Source organism: Musca autumnalis, unplaced genomic scaffold (genome assembly GCF_047663935.1).
Source record: "Musca autumnalis isolate F117 unplaced genomic scaffold, ASM4766393v1 scaffold_3, whole genome shotgun sequence".
Taxonomy (NCBI): domain Eukaryota; kingdom Metazoa; phylum Arthropoda; class Insecta; order Diptera; family Muscidae; genus Musca; species Musca autumnalis.
In genome coordinates, this window is record NW_027411866.1 from 203,623,892 (window position 1) to 203,639,710 (window position 15,819).

General features: G+C 33.9%; 1 protein-coding gene and 1 pseudogene across 2 annotated transcripts in view; one reads left to right on the forward strand and one right to left on the reverse strand.

Annotated features, from left to right (window-relative positions):
- The first annotated feature begins 4,348 nt into the window (after positions 1-4,348).
- The window catches only part of LOC141398746 (uncharacterized), a 640,964-nt gene continuing 629,493 nt past the window's right edge, over positions 4,349-15,819 (forward strand). Inside the window, exons 1-2 of one of the 2 annotated variants that reach the window (XM_073976365.1) lie at positions 4,349-4,834; positions 13,016-13,373. The gene's annotated coding sequence lies outside the window, so the exon portion shown is untranslated. Of the gene's footprint in view, positions 5,431-13,015; positions 13,374-15,819 lie in introns of both variants that reach the window. The other variant, XM_073976366.1, reaches the window with a different exon arrangement.
- LOC141400211 (5.8S ribosomal RNA) lies at positions 5,546-5,723 on the reverse strand (annotated as a pseudogene).

Here is a 15,819-nt window from a genome sequence, read left to right on the forward strand (position 1 = left end):
TTGGATAAATTCACTTTAAGATCTGCTCTCGAATCACTTTGATTTTTATTGAAGCAACTTGCATTCGCTGTCTCAATAACTGCATTAAAAGTTTTTTCAGGGGCAAGTCCATACTTCTTGAGAAAAGAGCCCGAAAGTTTTAAAAAGCCCCTATGGCACCATATGTAGTGCCTGGAAGGCTCGAATATAGCTATATTATGTTTTTCGCGGGCTAGTGTGATAAAAAAGCCGTATCTATCGATATCCCCGCAAATTTTTGAGCTTTAATCCTATCCATACTTTTGTCGGTGCATAAATACATACAATTTTTTTTTGAAAAATAATTTAAAAAAATTAAGTTTCAGTGTTTTATTTAGAAATGCACTTAAAACTAAAAAAATAATTTGTCGCTTAGCCTCAATATATACATTCTTTCTCATGATAGAATCTCTCAAATAAAACGCTTGCATTATGAATGGTGGCAAAATTAAACGGCAAGCGTTTAAGAAGAAGAAGAATGTATATATTAAGGCTTAGCGACAAATTATTTTTTTAGTTTTAAGTGCATTTCTAAATAAAACACTGAAACTTAATTTTTTTTAATTATTTTTTATTTTTAACTTTTTAGTAAATACATTTTTTGACCACTGAGATCCCCAAATGCCGAATTACAGTCCATTTGAGCAGAAAATGTAGATTAAAATGCTTGAAATTGGGTGGTACAGTTATATGGATGCTATATTAAACCTTGACCTACGTCCACAATTTTTAGTGGGGAAGTTCCTGGACTATTGAGAACTCCAAATGCCAAGTTACAGCAAATTCGGGCTAAAAATTAAGACAAAATCCTCAAAATACCAGAAGTCGGGTGGTACCGTTATATGGAGGCTATAGGAAAAAATGGACCCATATTGGTTTTGGTTTCATATTCATGTATTGTCATCTAAATCTGAAAAATTTGCAAAGTGTTAGTTCGATTGGTCAACTGCAACCGTGCTAAAAATCAGTTACCAGATTTTAAAGTAAGTAAGTATATTGTCATCCAAATCTGAGAAGTGTGCAAAGTTTTAGTTCGATTGGTCAACTGCAACCGTGTTAAAATGAGTTACCAGATTTGAACTAAACACACACCACGGCAAGTTAAATAAAACACTGTAAAAACACTGTAATAAAAAAGTATTTCTATCCACACAGGCTGAGGGTATATCTCTGTCGGCAAAGCCGACTGATACTTTTTTACTTGTTTTAAATAAACAACAAATTACAAGGGTTAATTCTAAAGTACAAACGCTATTTAAGTAGAACATAAAGAATAGTTCGCATGTCAGCATAGGTGAGATGCTGCTCCAAAACATTTCCTAGAGTATCTCCAACTTCGTTGTCGGATCATCAGACACGCTGCAGTCTCCCCAATAAAAACAAACGCAGATAGAATCTTACCGCACACGTTGTTGTCGTTGCCACGACAATCGGTTCTTCAATTAATGCAAATTTCGTATGTCAGCAGGTTTGCTCGCTATTCTATAAATAAGTGTAGGCGTCGAACAAGTGCCATATGCGCATTAATGCGAAATCCACCTACATACGTAAAATATAATGCGACAACTTGTCTTACCTGGCGGGTCAATTAATGCTGGTCATCGCTTCCTAAAAATATCCCTGCTATTGCCTTAAAAAACATCAAGTGTTCCGATGCCAAAAAGTATGCTACACAGTTCTACCTTTAATTCATTGAACAGCCATCTTCACAGCCGTTATCCGGAGATGCAAGAATGTATTGTTTATTTCGAAAAGAGGCACACAGGATACATCTTAGGTCCGTTTGCGTCTGTGATGACAGTAAAGTCATGTTCCTCCAAATTCGACCATTCGTCCACCGATTAGTTACGTTGGGATTGGTTGAGTTTCTTCGACATAAAGGGAATATACAACTTTTTGATCTTAGCATTTTTTGGATACTTTCTTTACGACCACCGAATAGATACGTTGGGATTAGTTGAGTTTCTTTGACATAAAGACAATAGACAATTTTTCGACCATCGATTTTTTTTAATACTTTCTTTATTTCCACCGAATAGTTACGTTGGGATTGGTTGAGTTTATTAACATAAATAGAGGGTAATAAATGAAGTTGAGCCAATGGGGGAATACTCCACTCAAACAATAAAAAAAAAGGCAATAGAAAACGTTTCGGCCTTCACATTTTCTGGATATTACTACCGAATATTTACGTTGAGATTGATTGAGTTTCTTTGACATAATGGCAATAAAAAACCTTTGCATTTTTCTCGACACTTTCTATACGACCAACGAATAGTTACGTTGGGATTTACTTTCTCTACTACAACCGAATAGTAACGTTGGGATTGGCTGAGTTTCTTAAACATAAGACAAAACTTTTCGACCTTCGTATTTTTCTTCATACTTTCTTTACTACCACCGAATAGTTACTTTGAGATTGATTGAGTTTCTTTGACATAATGACAATCGAAAACTTTTCAAACTTCGCATTTCTATGAATACTTTCTTTACGATCACCGAATAGTTACGTTGGAATTAGTTGAGTTTCTTTGACATAAAGGCAATAGAAAGCTTCGCATTTTCTGCATATTTTCTTTTACAACAACCGATTACCTACATTGGGATTTGTTGAGCTTCTTTGACTTAAAGGCAATGGGAAACTATTCGACCTTCGCATTTTTCGGGTACTTTCTTTATGACCACCGAATAGTTACATTGGAATTGGCTGAGTTTCTTTGAAATAAATGGTTTTCGACCTTTGCATTTTTCTAGGTACCTTCTTTACGACCACCAAATAGTTATGTTGGGTTTGGTTGAGTTTCTTTGACATGGAGGAAATAGAATAGTTACGTTCAGATTGGCTAAGATTCTTTGACATAAAGGCTATAGAAAACGTTTTGATCGTGGCATTTTTCTGGATGCTTTCTTTACTACCACAAAATAGTTACGTTCGGATTGGCTTAGATTCTTTGACATAAAAGCAAAAGAAAACATTTCGATCTTCGCATTTTTCTGGATACTTTCTTTCTTTACTACCACCAGATAGTTACGTAGGGATTGGCTGAGTTTCTTAAACGTAAGGCAAAACTTTTCAACTTTCGCATTTTTCTGAATACATTCTAAAAAACCACAGAGTAGTCGTCTCGTTGGGATTGGTTGAGTTTCTTTGACTTAAAGGCAATACAAAACTTTTCGACCTTTGTTTTTTTTAGGATAGACATAAGGCAAAACTTTTTGACCTTCGCATTTTTTGGATACTTTCTTTACTACCACCGAATTGTTACGTTGGGATTAGCTGAGTTTCATAGACATAAAGCGATAGACAACTTGTCATCCTTCGTATTTTTCAGGATACTTTCTTTACGATCACCTCATATTTACCTTCGGATTGGTTGAGTTTTTTTGACATAACGGCAATAGAAAACTTTTCGATCTTCGCATTTTTATTAATACTTTCTTTATTATAAGCCAATAGTTACGTTAGCATTGGCTGAGGTTTTTTGACAAAGAGGCAATGGAAGACAAAAGTCGAATTTCGCATTTTTCTTGTTTTATTAAGTATATCAATTCCATTGCGACATGTTAAATCGGCCTTTTTTTAAATTATGTACATATATTAGTTAAACAACAAATATCATTTTTAATAAACTAATGATTCACATTCGTTGTGTCCCACTGTGTGTGTACCTTACAGCTTACTTATGAAGTTCAAAGTAAATGTCATCATTGATGAAAATCATTCATTAGATTATTATGTCTGTCTCCCTCACTAAACCCATTTATATACATATCTATTTTTAGCTTTCTTTTTTAAAAATAAAATAAAAATAACAATTTTGTAACAACAATAATATCTCTTCTAATAGGCGGCCACCCACCATTACAATGAAAACCATGTTCAAAATTGTTACTTCACTCTCGAAACTGAAGTTTACGACAAAAGCACTCACATTAAGTGGGGACGAAAATCATTGTCACTCTCTCAGCAATACATTTTGGCGCCAAAAAAGTGAACTGAAATAAAAAGAAAAAATCACCAGCGAGCGGCAAAAAAAGTCAACTGAAATAAAAAGAAAAAACCAGCGAGCAAGACAACCAGAGAGAAGCAAACTTTTACGGCGCATGTTCTCTCTCAGAAATCCTTTGAGAGCAACAAACAATAACAACAACATGGGGAAAATGCCGCCAAAATAATAAACAGCTGTTTGCGGTAAGTTTGTTTTGGGTACAATTTTGCATTATTTGGGGAAATTTTTCTCAAAGGGGGGTTGGCATAGCGAGTAGGGGGGAGTAGAAAAAAGCAAATGGGATATTTTTGTTTTTCTTTACATTTGTGGTGGATTGTTTTGATTGTTGTTTTTCCTTTAACACAAAAGGTGCGTGCATTTTGCATTTGGCGCTTAGTATGAAACGAAAATTCGTGCACAACGGATGATGTTCGGTTTGTTTTGGTTTAATTTCGGTTCGGTTTTTGTTGTAATAATATCTATATTTAAAAATCAAATCGCTAACTCGAAATATGCTTTAAAAAATACCAAAGAAATGAAGTGATGTAAAAAATCGAAAAATTTATTTAAAAAAAAGCATCAAATTGAAAAAAATAGTATTAAATATATAAATAAAAATAATATTAAAATAAAATCAATTCGAAAAAAATTGTGTTAAATTAAAATAAAAAAGTTAAAATTATTGAAATAAAATCGATTTTGAGTTAAAATAAAATTGGGAAAAATTTTCCAAATAATGAAATTGAAATTCTAATCTTAAAAGTGCTAAACATATGTTTTTGTGAAATTATATGAAAATTTAGCTGATTATCCTGTTAGAGAAAAATGTAATTAAACTTAAATAATCGTTAAAATATCAACACACCACACAAAACTACAAAGATTACAAACATATTGAGAAAATGACCGCCATAATTAAAATTTAATAAAGACGCTTCGTTGAATTAATGTGGGGATTTTGAACAACTGTTGTCTATTACCATTCGATATGTTTAAATATTTATAAAGTTGATGGCCAATATTTTTTCGAGTTTCATAGAAATTTGTTTTCAATCTACACACACACACCTTTGTTGTTGGAAAAAAAGTTTAATGAAATTTTCTGTTCGACACAGTGTTATACTTTTGAAAAGTTCAATTATAGAAAGTACTCGCGCACTAAGGACAAATTAGACGTAATAGATTGACAACTTGTGGTTTAAAAATATTTTTTTTCCAATAGTCTTTAACATATAATTGTGATTTTTTTAAAATATCACTGGATTTTTAAGAATGGAATGGTGAATTTTGAAAATTTTTGTTTGAGGAATGTCTGAAACTATTATCGCCAAGTTTTTTTTAAGAATGGAATGGTGAATTTTTGAAATATTCGTTTGAGGAATATCGGAAACTATTATCGCCGATTTTTAATAATATTTTTGAGGTGAATGAACAACATGTTTTAAAAATATATAAAATATTTCCAGTAATATAACATGTGCTCAAAACACAATTCACAAGGAATCGATTATTTAAGCAACTTATTTAGCATAGTCTTACAACCCTCAACCATATGTAGTCCAAGCAGCACTCTAAAATTAATTAAATACCTTACAGCATGGACTGCGATATGCGTTCAACATGTCGATGTTCATGTGTCCTGCAGTTCACACGATGACGCACGGTTTGCTGCGTTCTTTATCGACCCATGAGCCGAGTGATCCACCGCTTAGAGTGATAATTTATTTTTGTTTTGTATACAGTCAAAATTGTTTTTTTGAAAGAAATCTTTGATGATTTAAGAATATTTTTGTGAATGTATATGACAAATTATCATCCACTTGCATTTTTAATGAATAGCGTTTGAAGGACTTTGTAATTTTCAAAAGTTAAATCGTGGATTTTCAATAATATTTCTTAAACAAATCTACAAAGGCATTGGTTTTAGATATACCAAGAACGTAAGAAGTGCAATATTAGTCCCGGTCCACACTATGTCGTTCTTAGATCAAGATCCCTACTACAGTAATTTCATAAAATTACTTTAGTATGCAACTCGATCTAAGAACGCATAATTTCATAATCTTTTTCAATGAAATCACTCTAGTGTGGACCGAGACTTAGCTGACAGCTTCTCAAGCCTGCAAGTATTAATGGAGAAATTGATGACATGCAGTAAAAAATGTGGAATAAATATTAACACAAGGAAAACAAAGTATAATTTTCAGAAATTACAAAATGAAAGAATCCAAACTGTTAAATATATTGGAATAACAACAAATGACCAATGGGATTGCTTGAAAAAATAAGAATGCGTATTGAAATTGCACGCGACTCATTTTTCAAAGTTCTGTCCAGAAATTATATAAATCTTGAAACGAAATGTAGGTTGGTAAAGGCATGTTTACGGCCATTCTTACTATATGGTATATAAGGAGGGACAATAAACCAGTAGATGTGAAGGAATTAAAATCTTTGGAAATGTGGGTTTGCCGCCGAGTTTTGAAAATACCGTCGACTGCTTTAGTTGCAAACAATGAAGTGCTGCGTAATATGAATCGAATTAGAGTGATGATGATAAACATCAAGAGACTAAAAACTGTCTAACTTGGATATATACACCCAGTTATTTTCGAAGTTGCGCCGTTGTCCAATTTGTACCAATTTTCACTGAGCACATTAGTGGATCTTTACTAATAACTTTTAATGTAAAAGACGTAGGATACCAAAATTTTGCAAAAACCTTTCTTATATTAGTGGGTAGCATGGTGCTAAATATGGGCCAGAAAGACCCGCGGTTTCCGGTTGCGCTCATGTAACAGTGGCGACCGTTTTTACGTATTCGGTTCATTCCTCAACAAATTTTCCTGTAAATTGGTATATTGTGGTTTCAGTGGATGGAGAACATATGAACTAAATATTGTCAATATCTGTTCGCGTTTTGGTATAGTCCCCATTGAGCGGTACCGGCCGAGATGACATATTTTAAAGGTTCCAAGCACATTTACAACCTTTTTGATTGTATTTTGGCATTTTTTTTCTTCGCAGGTAGAAAAGCGCTTTGTGAAATACTAACAACGTAGGTTCTCGCTTTGCTATAGCTGCAATATGAGGGGTCCCCCATATGAGATGTTTTGAAGGTGTTAGGTAATTATTGCCAACCGAGTTTAGTTTACTTGAAAATTTTTATTCGTTGAATAGAAAATGTTCTAATAAAACAATTTACATCATAGATGCTTGATTGGGCCCGAACCGCCCTTCGCCCGAACATTAACAAATGAAAACCAAAAAAATATTTTTGGGATTTTTTCTTTTTAGTATAGTGTCATTGATATATCATACATTTTACAAATTGAACTTTTCGATTGAGGATATGTTTATCTTATTACACGGTTCTACAAATGAGGCAATCGCCTAAAAGCATCTGGTGTAACTATGATTTGTTTTAGGTACTTTACGAAGCCCTGCGAAAACTGCTTGAATTTGACCACTTTTTTATATAATGTGAATGAAACTAGCAAGAATAGACTTCAAACTATAAAAAGCAACATTTCGTATTATTGGTGAAGCCATTTTGGCATAAACGAAACTAACAATGACGTCGAATGCCGGTTCTTCTATCAAATTTTCAAAAATATAGATATATGAATATTCAAACGACTTTCCTCAAATCTGCAGCTAATTTTTGATTTCCCCAAAAACACTACCCTACCTCAGAGAAAATGTGCGATTTATTCTGCAACTCACCACAACACATTAAAAAACCTCCAAAACTTATAAATGTGAAGCGAAACTTTCATCTCCGAACAGATCGAATGTATTTAAGGTCTTTTCAGAATTTTGTGGCACTTTTTGGACACTTGAACTTGCCGACAAAAATGTGGATTGGTGCAGTTAATCCTTGGTACCTTGGGTGATACCGTTCCACGGGGGTTATATCAAAACGTGAACCAATACCAACAATTCTCTGTAAAAATATTTCGCAAGACCTGGCGAAGACTAAATACCAAATATCAGCTACATTGGTTGTTTAATGTGGCTAAAACCTTGAAAATACCGAAAATCGCGCGATACCGTTCTATTGGTGATATATCAAAACGTGGACATAGGTACATAATTTTTATCAGAAAAGTTTTTTAGTCCATCGGGAACCCTCAATGCAAAATTTCGGCGTATTTGGGCGTGAAACATATGTAAAATCTTCAAAATTCCGAAAATCGGGAGGTACCGGGGGGGTCTATATCAAAACGTGGACCTATGTCCACAATTTTTATCGGAAAAGTTTTTTGTAAAGTGAAAACCCCGCATCTCAAAATTCAACCAATTTGGTTGATAAGTTTAGCTAAAATATTCAAAATACCGAATCATTAAGAAGTACCGTTGCATGGGGACTATCCCAAAACGTGGACCGACTTTCCCAATTTTTTGCTCTCGACATTGTCAGTGAACTATAAGTATTTATACCAAAATTCATCTGCCAACACCAACTCCTTTTATATTTGGCCACTGTTTATTTGAACTCGCGACATAGTGAAGCGTTTTTTGAGGTTATGCGCCATTATCTCGGGAACTATGGACTTGCCCCCGAAAAAAATTACAATGACGTAACTGGGGCCGCACGAACGTCCTGTTACAAAAAATTTCATAACGATTCGTGAGGTGTCACTAAACTGCACTTATTTCAAATTTTCTGTGGGAGGTACCTGAAGGAGTGGACCGATATAATCCATATTCGAACTTAAATCAAATCTGGACAAAATATTTCGATGATGTATGCCTAGAGGTAGTATTACCATATGCAAGTTTGGTTCAATTCAGTTACTCCCTTCGAGAGTTATCGTGCGCACAAGTTTTGCGACAATTTTTGAACATTTGTGGGGGAGGTACCTGAAGGAGTGGACCTATATGGCCCATCTTCGAACTTAAATCAAATCTGGACAAAATATTTCGATATCCAAAATTTGAACCGAATCGATTGATCCGTTCGAGAGTTATCGTGCGCACCACCCAGCCAGACAGACAGACGGACAGACAGACAGACAGACAGACAGACAGACAGACGAACGGACATTGCTAGATCTACTCAAAATTGTCTGAAACGGAACATACTTGGGGTCTAAAACCATTATTTCGATGAGGCACATTTTTGGTCGTATCAAAGTGTATATACCCTTCTAGCCTAAAGGCTGAGGGTATAATAATTTAGTAGACTTTAAAAAAAGCACATTTTTGGGGAACGGATAGCAACCAAACTAAATTAGATATTACAACTCTATAACCGCCAAATAATTAAAAAATTGTCAAGAAATATAACACCGATTAAAATATGGTCAATTAACTTACCATTTGTTTTTATCACTATATTACTTAAGCAAAGCTAGAAGCAATTTTTAATGAAAATAAATATTGTAAAACAAAAGAGCAACTTTTAAGTGAATTTCCAGTTGTTTCGCGGGGTAAATCACAAAACTGAATATGAGGCATTTGTCGTGAGATACATAGCAATGGATCCCAACAAGAATATCGTTAGTTCTATGTACTTTAATTTTTGAGTAAAGTTCTACTAAAGTTCCCATATTTCGTGTTGTTTTGCATTCAAAACTTACTTTCTTTTGGAAAAAGTGAGATTAGAAGTGAACTGTATCAGTTTTAAAACAGCAAGGAAAGCATCAAAGTCGGGCGGGCCGAAAATATAATACCCTACACCACTGGGAATATGTAAAATATATATGGGAGCTAAATCTAAATCAGAACAGATTTCGATATAATTTTTCATATTTGTTTGTAGACCAAATTCCGTTACATAGTCCAAATTTCATCAAATATCACAAATCTGCCTAATATATATGAGAGCTATATCCAAATCTGAACATATTTCGATATAATTCGGCACACTTATTTCTAGGCCAAATCCCGCACAACATTCCAAATTTTATTGAAATTGGACATATATAGCGTGTTTCGTGCGATAAATACCTTAAATCGGGCGAAGATATATATGGGGGCTATATCCAAATCTGAACCGATTTTTACCAAAATAGCGTTCGTCCTTCGGCCAAAAAACTATCTTGCCCAATTTTCATGCGAATCGGACAAAAAGTGCGACCTGTACTTTGTTTACAAAAATACATGGACAGACGGACAGACGGCCATGCGTAAATCGACTCATGGGTCTATCTTGTATTGCCACTAGACCACACTTCTTGATAAAACAGCCCGAAAGTTGCAAAAAACTCCTATGGCACCATATCGCTCATTTACTCAAAGACTGACACATCTCGAAAAATCAAGTTTCGACAAAAACTCCTTTTAAGTTGGCGATTGAAATTTGACTTACCAACTGAAAAAAGATTATTACTCTAAAACTAAAATAACTACTTGTACCATATTTTGCAAACAGATAGCCAGATATCAGTGCTTAATTTATGTGCATGATCAAGCATGATTTGACGTGTTTTAGTATGAAGCACCAAAAAACTTTTGTGTTGAATTATGCGAAACTCGTAGTAAATGAGCTATAAATCGTAGAGTTTTAGAGATATCAGCATGAAAATTTGGCACAAGATAAAGTAGAAGTCGTAGAAAAAATAGAAATTGCTAACTCAGAAAACGCATTTTTTTCAGTTATGACACTCTTTGAGTAATTGAGCGATATGTAGTGGCTGGAGAGCTCGAACCGAATACTGCGTTCGTCCACACTTTGGATATTGTAATATTTCTTCGAATATTAAATGAAATTCGAAGGTGCTGCTTATAGGTCCACTCCTACTGGTACCTCCCCCACAACAGTTCGAAAATATTCGCTAAAATGGTACGCGCGATTTCTCATTGACGTAGCAACCGATTTGGTCCAAACTTTGGATCTCTAAAACTTAGTTTGTTTTCAAATTTTGGCCCTATCTGTCCAATGGAGCATTTTTTTGTGGTTCGAGGATCCTTTGGACATATTACCGAAGGTTTTCCTAGTAGCCCTGTTTACAGCGATATTATGTTTTTGGTGGGCTAGTGTGACAAAAAGCCCTATCTATCGATATCCCCGTCCAAAATTTTGAAAAATATTAAATCCACACAGGCTAAGGGTATATCTCTGTCAGTAAAGCCGACTTATACTTTTTTACTTGTCATAGACTTTCATCCGTTTACGACAGTTTGGCGTTTGGCTAATGCGCACAACAACTCTCAAACGTGTCAATCGGTTTGATCCAAACTTTCCACCTCGTAATATTTTATATAAATATCGATAAATTTCAGAAATTTAAAAATTTTCGCTAAAATGGCGCACACGATAACTGTCGAACGAAACAACCGATTTGGTCCGACATTTGTTCCTCGTAAAATTTTTTTCTAGACATAGATCAGATTCGAATATGACCTTATCGGTCCATTCCATCGGGTACCTCGTACACAAAATTTAAGCCCATGATTCTTGTTTTAAAAAATTCTACGCTGACCAACTGAAATTGCTTATGGCCACTGACATTGGCCAAACCTGTACACAACGTAATATATCTCACAAACCTGAAGCAAGTTCCGAGACATACTATATCTGACAACTTCTTCAAAGTTTCTGCTTAAGTGCAGATTAAGGGCTGTTCTACAATCAATTTACATGTTAAAGTCCATCACAAACTTTACTGAATTGAAAAAAAAAAACATTTTTTTCTGAATCACTGTTCTTTTTGCCTTAAGAAAATATCAGTTGCTCAAAGTTCACCCCAAACTACCTTGTGCAATAGCAAACAAAAAGCTTTTTAGCTAATAAATCAAACTATTTAAACTTCCTTAGTTTTGTTTAAGCTTTACCCAAGAGTAATATTTTAGCAAATAGGCATAATGCCCCAATATATGTACAGTAGGGCTATAACCAAAAAAATACCACCACATAGCCGTGTAGAGCATGGAAAACTATTATGAAATACGGCGTCAATTTTTCTCTATCGCGAAAAAAGTTTCCGCACCAAATGCATTGAAGTTCAGTAATGCATTTTTTAATTTTATCTGTGATAACAACATATTTGCTTTTCATTAAAATTTTTATTTTTTTGTAATCTAATTTAAAATCATTATCAAAGCGTCCTGGACCAATTTGTTCTCAAATCGCGCCATTTCGGAGCATTTTATGAATTTTTGACACTATTGCAGTTTTTGCTTTTTCTTCATAAACTCGTGAATTTTATGTTTATATTTTTTGTACCTACCGGACAAAAGAATATGGGGTCATTTGCAACGAAGTCGCGAAAGTTACAGGCTGTTTTTGTTGACTTTGCCTGTGAGAATCGTATATGTTTTTTACAAAAATACAACACCAGTACCACGTGGGTAATTTTGTCCTAATAATGAAAACGCGTTTCTAAGATCGATTCGGTGAAAAAAGTTTCCGCGCCGACTGTAATTACTAAAACCCTTTTGATATTTTTTCTACTTATAATTTTAAATTTGCTTTGTTTGAATAAATATTCATAGAAAAAATAAAATTCTCACAGGCAAAGTCATTAAAAACTGTCTGTAACTTTCGCGAATTTGTTGCAAATGACACCATATTCTCTTGTCCAATAGGTACAATAAATATAAACATAAAATTCACGAGTTTATAAAGAAAAAGCAAAAACTGCAATAGTGTCAAAAATTCATAAAATGCTCCGAAATGGCGCGATTTGAGAACAAATTGGTCCAGAACGCTTTGGTAATGATTTTAAATTAGATTACAAAAAAATAAAAAATTTAATTAAAAGCAAATATGTTGTCATAACAGCTAAAATTAAAAAATGCATTACTGAACTTCAATGCATTTGGTGCGGAAACTTTTTTCGCGATAGAGAAAAAATTACACCTTTTTTCATAATAGTTTTTCATGCTCTACGCGGCTATGTGGTGGTATTTTTGATATTTGCAAAAAAGTGCAAAAAGTTATATCCCTAATGTACAGCAATATCAATACACACAAAGAAGAAATTCAATTTTCTCCGGAAGCAACCATACATAAATAGTTAATTTAACCTTTCAATTCTTTTCGTTTTTTTCCTTTACAGTTACACGACCACAAATTCACAAACAAAGGCTCGGTTCACTTCTTATTCATCGTCTACATTGGCCCCCAAATTTTGTTGCAAACAGCAATTCTTCTTCATTTTCTTCTTCCCAATTCATCTTCAAAAATTTAACATCAATCACAAAACACCGAACGGAATACAAATTTAGTTTTAATATTGGAAGAATTGAAAGAATCACTTTTACCGTTACCAAAATATCTCACACACAAAGGTGAAACAACTTTTGCTGCCGCCGCTGCTGCTAATCTTATCGTCTGGAGTGGATATTAAATTTTCAGCATTCAACATTTTCTGTTCCTGCTACATTTTCTCTTTTGGATTTATTTTATTTATAAAGGTAAGTTTTTGATGTTGATTTTAATGTTTTATTTGAAGATTTGTATAAGTGTTTGTATGTGTATATGCAGGTATGCGTATTTTGTGGAGGTATGTAATATGGATTTATATGAACTTAACTAATGTTACTTACGCTAAGGGAAAATTATGTTGGATAAAGGTTATTAGTGTTTTTTTTTTTGTTGCGAAAGGAATCTCCTTTTATTGGAACAAGGTCGAAAGGTTTTTAGTATTATATACTTGTAATGACTCAACAAATTTTATAAATATACTAGTTGACCCAGTTCCGCGTTCCTGGCCCGTCGTTTTGGATTTCCGTGTAAGCCGTAGTAATCTATTTACAATTTATCAGTGTAATATTGATCCCGCTAGAAGTGACCAATGCACATTATCGGTATTGTACTGTATTTAAAATGTGGGATTGATTGCGCTTTCCCACGTATTGGAGCCCGGGTTTATAGCGTTTTTGTAGTCACGCTTACTAAAATTAAGGATATAATCTATAATTATACATTTTTGAAAAATTGGGTTGACCGCGATATTCCATTTCCGAGATGACCATTCAAGATCAAGACAGTAAATACCATATTGTTGTAAGCATTTTTTTTAAAGAAAACGTTCAAAAATAACTTTCATTTCACGTTTTCTTAAAAAATTTTGTGGGGGAGGTACCCTGGTCACCACCACTATAAAAAGTAGTTAAAAACCTATTCTCAGACCTACAAACTCCACATACAAAATTTCAACATATTTGGTCCAGCCGTTTCGGAGGAGTTCAAAGCCGAACACCGTGACAGGAGAATTTTATATATATAGATAAATATGTATACCTAAATAATAAAACAACATATACAAACATATAAAATATAAAAAATAAAATATATGAAAAATAAAATATAAAATTTGAAATATAAAATAAAAATATTATTTTTTAAAAAAAATTTATATTTCATATATTTTATTTTATAGATTATATTTGATATTTTATTTTTTATATTTTAAAATATTTATATAATACAAAATATATTTAAAATATAAAACAAGGGAAACCATAGTCGGGACGAGGCCGACAATGTGATACCCTACGCCACTACACCTGTGCATAAGCTGTTTACTTGTAAACATTTCTTTTAGGGAGATGCTAAAGTTTTCATCTATCTAGCTTTTCTACAGGGTTTCGGAGTCGAAGTATTTTTGGCCCGACTCTGACTCCAGACCATTTTTTTTCACGACTCCGACTCCGAGGGTAAATTCCTATACCACTAAAATTAATAAAATTTGCACAAATGTTTAACTTTTTCCTATATTTGGCCCATATAGGCTAATTTAGAGGTTTTTCCTAACATATTCTTTAGAAAGGTCATTGGTACTCAACTACGGAACATAAATATGAAGTAACATTCATATCTATATTATTTAAACTGAAAGCTTTTGTCGGTTTTGGCGTTTTTTTTCTTCGCTCATACAATTTTTGGGAAGGAAATCTTCAAAATATTTGAAAAAGATTTTCTTCATCTGAAAGAACATAACAAAATCTGCTTTCTGAATTTTAATTTGAACAAGTAAAAAAGTATCAGTCGGCTTTGCCGAAAGAGATATACCCTTAGCCTATGTGAATTGAAACTTTTATCTAAGGACAGATCGAATGTATTTATGGGTTTTTCAAAATTTTGTGGCCCTTTTTGGACATTTCAACTTGCCTTTGAACTTAGAAGTTAAACAAAATTTGGACTAAATATTAGGAGATCCCAAGTTTGGACCAAATAGGTTGATCAGTTCGAGAGTTATCTCAAGCCACTATATATGGCTAGGGGGTTTTAACACCTTTTGGGCTGTTTTCTCAAGAACTATGGATTTGCCCTGAAAAAACTTCTACCGTCGTAAAGGATGCAGCGAATGGAAGTTGGTTCAACAAAAATCAAAATGATTCGAGAGAAGCTCTTAAAATGAACTTATCCGAAATTTTGTGTGGGAGGTACCCGAATTAGTGGATAAATATAGTCCCTATTCAAAGCTGATCTATATCTGGTCGATATGGTAGGATGTGTAAAGTATGGAACAAATCGGTCGCTCCCTTCAGGAGTTATCATGCGCACATTTTTTCCCAACATTTTTGAACTTTTGTGGGGGAGGTACCTGAAGAAGTGGACCGATGTAACCCATTTTCGAACTTAAAATAAGTTTAGGCAAAATATTACGAAGCTAAATTTTGCACCGAATCGGCAGATCCGTTCGAGACCATCTTGCGGTTTTTTTTTGCATCTTTCAGGTAATTTTCTTAGGAAGTATGGACTTGCCCCTGATGAAACTTGTACCGTCGCATGGGGGGGCAGTGAATACAAGTTGCACAACAAAAATCAAAGTGATTCGAGAGCAGGTCCTAAACTGAACATTTCTCAAATTTTATATGGGAGGTACCCGAAGTTGTGGACCGATTGAGTCCATAT